We start from the raw sequence: 8,888 nt of genomic DNA, 5'->3' as shown, positions 1-8,888 counted from the left end.
ATGGATCTCTCCTGGTGTTTGATGTTGAACTAGCACATAATCTCCACCCGATGGGCGTCCCCTGTTGTTTGATGTTGAACTAGCACATAATCTCCACCCGATTGGCCTCCCCTGGTGTTTGATGTTGAACTATCACATAATCTCCAACCGGTGGTCCTTTCCTGGTGTTTGATGTTGAACTAGCACATAATCTCCACCCGATGGGCCTCCCCTGTTGTTTGATGTTGAACTAGCACATAATCTCCATCCGATTGGCCTCCCCTGGTGTTTGATGTTGAACTAGCACATAATCTCCACCTGATGGCTCTCCCCTGTTATTTGATATTGAACTAGCACATAATCTCCATCCGATTGGCCTCCCCTGGTGTTTGATGTTGAACTAGCACATAATCTCCAACCGGTGGTCCTCCTCTGGTGTTTGATGTTGAACTAGCACATAATCTCCAACCGTTGGGCCTCTCCTGGTGTTTGATGTTGAGCTAGCACATAATCTCCATCCGATGGGCCTCCCCTGGTGTTAGATTTTGAACTAGCACATAATCTCCAACCGGTGGTCCTCCTCTGGTGTTTAATGTTGAACTAGCACATAATCTCCAGCCGGTGGTCCTCTCCTGGTTGATTTGTTGTTTGATTTTGATTTGGTTCATTGAATTCGCTTTTGTGCCACTCTCGGCTAATCGCGAAGATGAGAGTGAGTAATGATATGATGAAATTGATGGACACTCATAAAGAACACCCATCCCGATGGCGGAATTCCCTTGGCGTCGTAGCGCATGGTGATAACTATTCCGCCACGGAGATCGGTAGTTGATTTTTCTTTGAACTGTTAAGCACTTCAAAGGGGCCCTAAAAATCAGTAGGAGGTGGGGCTCAGGTGGCAATTATAGCCTTGCTCTTAGGGCCAGAACCCCCTCTTCTTCTGTCGCACAATACATGAGTTATATGTCACCATAATTTTGGGGTATTTTGTGAAGTTCATTTTCTTCCTCTTCTCTCTTACCCTTTTCTTCCTCTGTTCCGCATTTTCTTTCTATCTTTTTCTCTCTCTTTGTGCTTTATTATCTTATTTTTTCTCTTTAACTCTCTCTTTCTCTACCTCTTGTTCTCATGCTCTCTTTCCTCCCTCTCTATCTTGCTCCCCAACCTCTCTCTCTCTCTCTCTCTCTCTCTCTCTCTCTCTCTCTCTCTCTCTCTCTCTCTCTCTCTCTCTCTCTCTGTGTGTTTTTCTTCCTCTACTTCTCTGCGATTTCTCTCTTTACTTTTTATCTCATAAGTTCTCTCCTTCTTTTCATCTCTTTATCTCTGAGTGATTTTTCTCTACTTTAAGACTGTATATCATGGAAGAGTCTTTTGCGAATTCGCCTGCTACCTGCCTGTAGGGAACGCAGAGCGTTTTACAACACCAGATGTTTTGGCCTAGCCCGCTTTGGTGAGGTTCCCCAGAGCACGCCTCCTCCGGTACCCGGGCAATTAGTGACTGACAGGTTGTAAATCGAACGGTCTTGCCCGTGTCCCCAAGAATGGCATTACAGACTATGTAGACTATATGAATGGCGACATCCCTTCATGGAGCTACTAACTAATGAGTTAGAACTGAACACTACTTAAATTACTTGCCTAATATCAAATATACGTGCAGGCTAATATTAAGATTAAAAAGTTTCAAATTGTTTAACATTGAATCATTTTAGCATGATCTGATTACCTTAGTGTAAGATAAGAACTTGTAAATTACCTTCCAGCCATATAGGTGTTCCTCGTTCATTTTTCTATGCACTAGAAACTATAGTAACATTTAAAGGTATTGTTGAATAAATATTCAATACTACCTCACTTATGAGCATTGTTTTTTTCTTTTTCTTGATGATTTATAACTGCCACCAAATAATAGTAGTGAAATTACTAACGGAAGAACGACTCAATGTTACTGAAGGCAAATACTCTTTATTAATCAACCAGAACTCTATTTACGTTGCTGAAACTCATGCTTTTCAATTTTTTCTACTACATTATTTTGGCCATCATTAGCGACTCGGTGTTGTTAGGAAATTAGGCGTGCCAAAATGGGGTATGAGATTTAGGGTCCAAACCTCTCCGAAAAATCTTCGAAATTATAGTACACATGGAAATTGAAGAATGAAAAAACAGCTTTCCGCTTTCCTTGATGCCTTTGCTGAGAAGAGGGAGCGTATATCCCCATGTCATTCTCTGGGATATCCCCAGGTCAGTTCCGGATATGTTTGTGAGCTTTCGAGAGTTAATGTCACTGAGATGACGTTAGCTGACAAAAGCTCGGGAGCAACCCCCTGCGCCCGGGAGACCTATCCCAGATTAAAATAATTGCTTGTGTATGGTTTGCTACGTGTTCCCCTGGTACTTCCAAGTAAGCAAATAATGTGATGTCTCCTGACTTCATGGATTGTTTTGACATACTTAAAAATATCCAAAATTACTGAAATCATATTCTAAACGAAGAACTACTACAAAAAGAATCGCGTTCAAATAGTTAGTAAAAAAAGTTAATATGCACTATTCGTTTAACTATATAATTAAATCGTGAAGTGAAAATATTATTTTATTTGAAACCATGTATATTCAGAAGAGCGTCAAAATTGAATGTAAAGTAATGAAAGGGGAATTATAATAGAGAATATAATTTTATACGATTCAAAATTGCCACTTCAATAGGTAAAATGATAGTTTTAATTGAACACCCCCAGTTTTGTAATTAAATATAAGGCACACGTCGGAAATGAAATTTGGTAATTTTATTAGCCTCACATAAATCTTTAACACGTTCTGCTTATTTCTCTTAGGTATTAATACGAAATATATAAATTGTTTATTAATTATAATAATATTTATATTATAATTATAAGACACCTGTACTTAAGACTAAGGAGCAAACATTTCTAATTTTTCAGGCGTATGACCCCGCACACGCCAATGGCCGGTCCTGCTTTTCTGGAACTCGAGAGTCTCACCATTATTGAAGCCAGAAAAACTTCAAGAAGTAGTTTTCTTTGTTCATTTAATTTATATCGTAATGTTTAAATCCCAAAACTCTTCATTTCCCGACGGACAAAGTAGAAGTGTTATAAAAACACTGCACTGTGTTGTAATTGAAAACTCACATGGTAATAAAAATATACCTCGTAAAATCCACCAATTTTCACACTAAAAGGAAATTAGTCCCAAAATAAAAAACGCCAGCCTCAACAGTTTATGTGACTAACGGATCAATTCCAGTTTTCTACTTGAATCTCTGCACATTTCTAGTTAATAACACATACGGTAGGTAGATAGAGATTGATCGATTGATTGATGTTGTGTGTTAAGTCAACTTTATGCACAGTAAGGTTAATCGGGACTTGACCTACAGTTTAAAGTGGGAGCCTCCACCGGGTATAGAACCCGGGACCTCTTGATTACATACAAGACGGCACACACGATAGATAGTTGCCTAAAAAGGAAAGTGATTTCTCCAAACTACTCAATCCATGGGACATTTCGTCGGTTAGGTATAGAGTTGTATGGGAAGAAAATAATTTTAGTAATTTAGCATTAGTAATTATATTTATGCATGTATATCTTCCTTTTCATATTCCTTTGGACTTCATTGTTATTTCTTGGCTTTGCAAATTGGAGGGGGTATATGTTGAATTCCCAGTCTCTTTTGGTTCACTTCAGTTCTTCCCGAAAGACATGAAATGCAGGAAGAAATATGGGATCGACTAGTGAGAAAAGTATGCAAAATACCCCTTTTATTCCTAATTTCAATTTTCGTTCCTAGCGAACCGACGTTCGTGGCGGAATGGTTAGCACAGCACGCTACGACGCCAGGGATACCGGATTCGAATCCCGGCGTGTGTATGTATGATGTTTGTGTTTCCCTTCATAAAAGCTTCATCATATCATCACTCGTCCTTATCTCCGCGAGTAGCCAAACATGGCAGAAAAGCGAAGTAAAATAAACCAAATCAATCAATCGTTCCGGGCGTAGAAATCTCGAGCTACGACTCTGCACACTGCGCTATCCGCTAACAAGAAAATCGTTCTCCAATTCTGAATCACGCTTCTACAAGTTTGAAAGAAATAGAGGGTAGGGTAAAAATCAATGCCTTGATGATCGAGTAATTCGTGATAAAATATTCAATTCCCAGTCTGCATCGTTGCCGAGATGTCGTAATAGATTGCTCGTTGCTTCGCGTCGAAGGAAAAGATTGTGTCCAAACTGAATATGAATCGTTCGAAAACGGAAGAAAAGGTCACACGCAAAGCAATTTTATGAACACACTTTCCATTTTGAATACTGCACGCCATGATTGTAATGAAATTCCTTAGAGGTATGACAATAAATGGATCTTAGTAACGAACTCTTTCTTAGTAAGCCTTATTGCTTTTTTTTTAAACTCATTTCCAGATGGCGCTGAGCGTTTTTTATGGCAACACTGCAAGGTGAAATAGTGACGATTAATATACTCAAGAGGGCATAGATTTTTATGGACATGTAGAGTCGCAATTAAGTCATACTTTTTCATGAGTTGAATTGAGTTACTTCTCACTCGCAAGTTCTTTATAGGCTTAACAATCGCAATAAAAGTAGCATAACCATATCGAGGACAGGATTGTTTTTAATTTGAGAAAGCATTGAAAGTTATTGATCCAATTGCTACCTTATAAAGAGTTAAAAGTAAGATACTAACTTCCAATTTGTTGCCCGGTTTATAATAAATATCAAAATGAATTAACCTCGTGAAGAATAATATTGTTTCAATTTATGGTACCAAAAAATGCTGATGAATGCAATATGAAGACAGCATTAATTTATTTAATTTGTATTGACTTGACAAATTCTGGATACAGTAAAAATACATTTTACGCCAGAATATCATCGATTAAATTTACAACACAACATGCTTGAGGCATGTTTCTTTGTTGTTGTATTTGGTTCATTTTACGTCGCTTGTCTACCATTTTTAGCTAATCGAGACGATGAAAGTTGCTTTGGATAGTTCATTGAGTTGTAGAGTAGAATACATAAATATTGCCACACAGGATATCAATCGTCATGTTCAATCACTTTGTTTTACGCAATGCAAGGTTCAGGAGTCGAAAAAAAGTCAGTGAATGAGTTGACAATCTCTGCACTTCAGCTTCGGTGTAAAATGCAAGACAAAAGTTGAATGAGAATGACCTCCCCTCTAAAGAAAAAAAAACATTCTAAAATGCAACTATAAAACTATTTCATACCTCCAGAACTAAGTGTTCACATTTAGTTTGCACACAGAATCTAATTCTTTGTCCTGACCGGAAATCAAACCTTGATCACAAGGTCACGTCCTTGAACAATTACTTTCATGGAAACGTCAATTTGGTTAAATTGTTCTAAGGAGTCGTGCACCCACTCTCAGGGTGGGAAACGCATGATTTACAGTCATTATGCGGGGCGTGACTTCTTCTATGGTAAGAAGCATACCGTGTCTTGTGACTCGCCTTGAAACAAAAATTATCGGTTTCTTTTCTTCCTACCACATCAAACGGGAGCTAAGAAATCACATTGCCAGCTCGAAGTTACTCCAAGTGGATTCATTACAGTTTATTTGAGGAATCGGCGTAATGTGCAGTACTGACATCTGCCCAAAATAATCCAATAATATTTACATTCTCTCTGAGTACTGTGTCAAACTTGCCAGTGGCGAAAGTGGGGAAGGGGGATTCCAATGAGACTTCTTACATATAATGCCTGACTTGAGTCATCCTCTCAAAATTCCCGGAATTGTATAAATGAATTTATCAAATATGTTATGTTCTTTATAGTATATATACACCTGTATGACCAAGCTGTTTGAGTTATTTTGGTTCTTTAACTCTGTTAATATAGTTCGATCAAGAAGAGAAAAACCTCTGAACCTGTTGTCGAATTTTCAACCGTAGTTGAGCGGATGGAGCATGGCCAATGCAATCAGCTGCTTGCCATGTAATCATGCCCCTCCATTGCCAAAATGCGCAGCACTCTTCAACACATCATCGTCAACTTTATTCACTGTATAATTGTGAACCGTACACTGTGAAAGCTGAGACGTAATATTTGAAGACTAAAATTGGTAAACGCTGTAAGTGCCACAATAATTCAAACACCGTTTTCCACGTTAAACTGTGAAATGTGCCATGCTTTATAATGTGGTAAACGTGAAATGTGGCTGGTAGCCCTCTAAGTAGTTCAAATGGCATGTAAAGAGGTCACTAGTGTGCACGTTCTTACGGGCTGATGTGCGGAACGATGCGATTTCCCAAAACATTCGCTTTTGGCACTTACAACGTATACCACTTTCAGTCCTCATTTAACGTTGTTGATTTTCTTGACAATGAAGCAAGAGAGGGAAGTTACAAATATGGCAACACTGGACACTCGTGCACAAGCGGAGGGGAAGTGAGAAGACAAAATACATGCCTTAGGTGTCGAGTTTGCCGGGGTTTTTCTCATCTTGGTGGAGTCGTATTTGATAGTACTGTACAAGAACCCGATTAGAAATTATGGATTAGAAAGAAACAAAACGTTATAGGCTGCTGCATAAAAGGCACTATACATTTATCCAACTTATATATATCTCACAAATATATGAGGCGAACTCAACAAACGTACATTGTGAGGGAAATGCGTTTTAAGTTGTCAGGCACAGCGCGAACTCCACAAAAACTTGGTAACCGTAGATCGGAATGTTTCATGCGTGTTTTCCAAAGTTTTTTGTGGAGTTATCACTGTGTCTGACAACTTCATATGCATTTCTCTCACAATGCACGTTTGTTGAGTTCGCCCTTCGTATCCGCAACGCCTCATATGAACTTTGTGGATGGTTGAACCCACTTTGTATCTGTCGACCCCAGATAGCAAGGCAAGATATTTTTGAAATAAGAAGAGGGGATATAAGTATACAGATGGAGATTCCCCTTCGTCTCTAGGCAAATGCTCTCTGTGTCTTAGTTATTGGGAACCTGGCCTTACTTTACATGAAGTAAATCTGTGTTGCATTCCTAAACCCGAAGATACATCGCTGCAAGTAAACAAGCCTTTACATTTCTCCCTATACTAGGCAAGGCCAATTCAAATCTTGATAATTTTCTTTAAGTTTATCTTAACATGATCCTTCTATCTTTGTCTTGGTCTTCTTACAGATCTCTTACCACTAGGTTTCCCAACAAGTATTCTGTATAAACTCTTTATTTCCTCTTCACGCGTTCTTATTTCTTTATTTCGTAAATGTAAGAAATAAGAAAGACCTAGACTGTGCTAGATATCATTATTCTACTGGTCACACCAAATCATCAAACCCTGCCTGAGGCGAAAACTTTTTCTTTTTTTTGTCGGAAACTACACTAGTGTCCCAACTTGCCCTTGACCACGAACACGTTTAACTTTTTCTGTGAATGTGAACTTTTACAAAGGTGATTGATTCATAGATAGAAGAAGAAAGCGATGAGTAGTCTGTGACAACAAGAAGATAGCTGTTGATTACGCCAAAGAAATTGCGGCATTGCATGTTTCAAACTTGAATCAGTTTTTCTTCCTAAATACATTAGTTCATTGCCTAATGTATTTTCGTAAGCATGGTAAAAAAAAAAAAAAAGGTAAAGTGTTCCCCTGTGCATAGCACCACGCCATGAAGGCATATAAGCATGGCACTCTCTAACTCTGTTGAACTATTACAAAACCACAGTGTCTGGTGCAAAACGATCGTCACCGCAAAAATGCATAATCACAATCTCATCCTTACCATTCAAGTAAATGAACGTCGTATTAGCTTATACAACAGTAAAGAAGTATTTCGCTTACTTCATGTTGTACTTGGTAAGTCTTTCGTGGAGGGGGATCCTCACTCTCTGGACCCCCTCTAAGTTAATCCTTGATTGGGGCCTTTTTTTTTTTTTTTTTTGCAATTGCGATAACAAACAAAACATCAGTCTTTGCTCGAAATTGCATTAACGTGGATAAAATAGCATACCAATCGAACTTTTAATTTATACGAAGTCGCGAAACAATGCAAATGTTGCATTTTGAGAGTTTTTTAGGCATATACATTGCAAGTTCTTATTTCAGTACTATCTTCTCTTAACAATTATCCAACAATACACTTCGTAATTCAAGTTTGTGCCCTACCCTATAAACCATCTTGAACACGCCCCTGGACACCTGTCGGGGAGTCTCACGAATTTGTGAGGACAAGTATACTGAGTGCACAGGAATTGAGTCTGAAGTTTCCGTAACGATATTTCCTGCACGTTTGTACTCTAGCAGTACATCAATGAGTCACTTTTGTTGTCACTCGCTTAGTTATCGAAAAGGAAATTTGTGGATAAAATAATCAGCACTGCGGACACCTTTACCACTTCCCTCTGGACACGAACACGATTCATTCATTGTAAGTTCCTTCCTGGTTTGTCGGCTTCAATCCTGTACTTTCCTCGTTTACAATGCTTGTTGGCAACCGTTTCGAATTGAAATGTGGTTTGTCAACGCCTATTTTGTTTCTGTGATCAGATTCGTATGCTTTGCAGTACAGAAGTAGGTTTCAGGGTGTTACATTACAATCATTATACGTTAATTCCATAATGCTTATAAAAGCCTAAAATGTTTCAAAGAGGGACAAAATAACGATTCAACTCAAGCAGGGGTTTATCCAGGATTTTTCCCTTGGGGGGGGGGGGGGTGTTGGAAACTTTTGGGGGGTGTAAGTTTGGGAATGTTTGCCCTAATTCAATTTGTTCATAGATGTTTCCAGAGATTAACCCCCCCCCCCCCTTCCCTTCACGTAACATTTCAGAAGAAAGAAGATATCAAATGCTGGAAAAGATGGAAAATATATTTTTGTGATAATGTTAACATTTCA

The sequence above is a fragment of the Lepisma saccharinum genome, chromosome 7 (assembly GCF_977018435.1).
Source record: "Lepisma saccharinum chromosome 7, izLepSacc3.1, whole genome shotgun sequence".
NCBI classification, from domain to species: domain Eukaryota; kingdom Metazoa; phylum Arthropoda; class Insecta; order Zygentoma; family Lepismatidae; genus Lepisma; species Lepisma saccharinum.
This window is presented reverse-complemented; position numbering follows the sequence as displayed.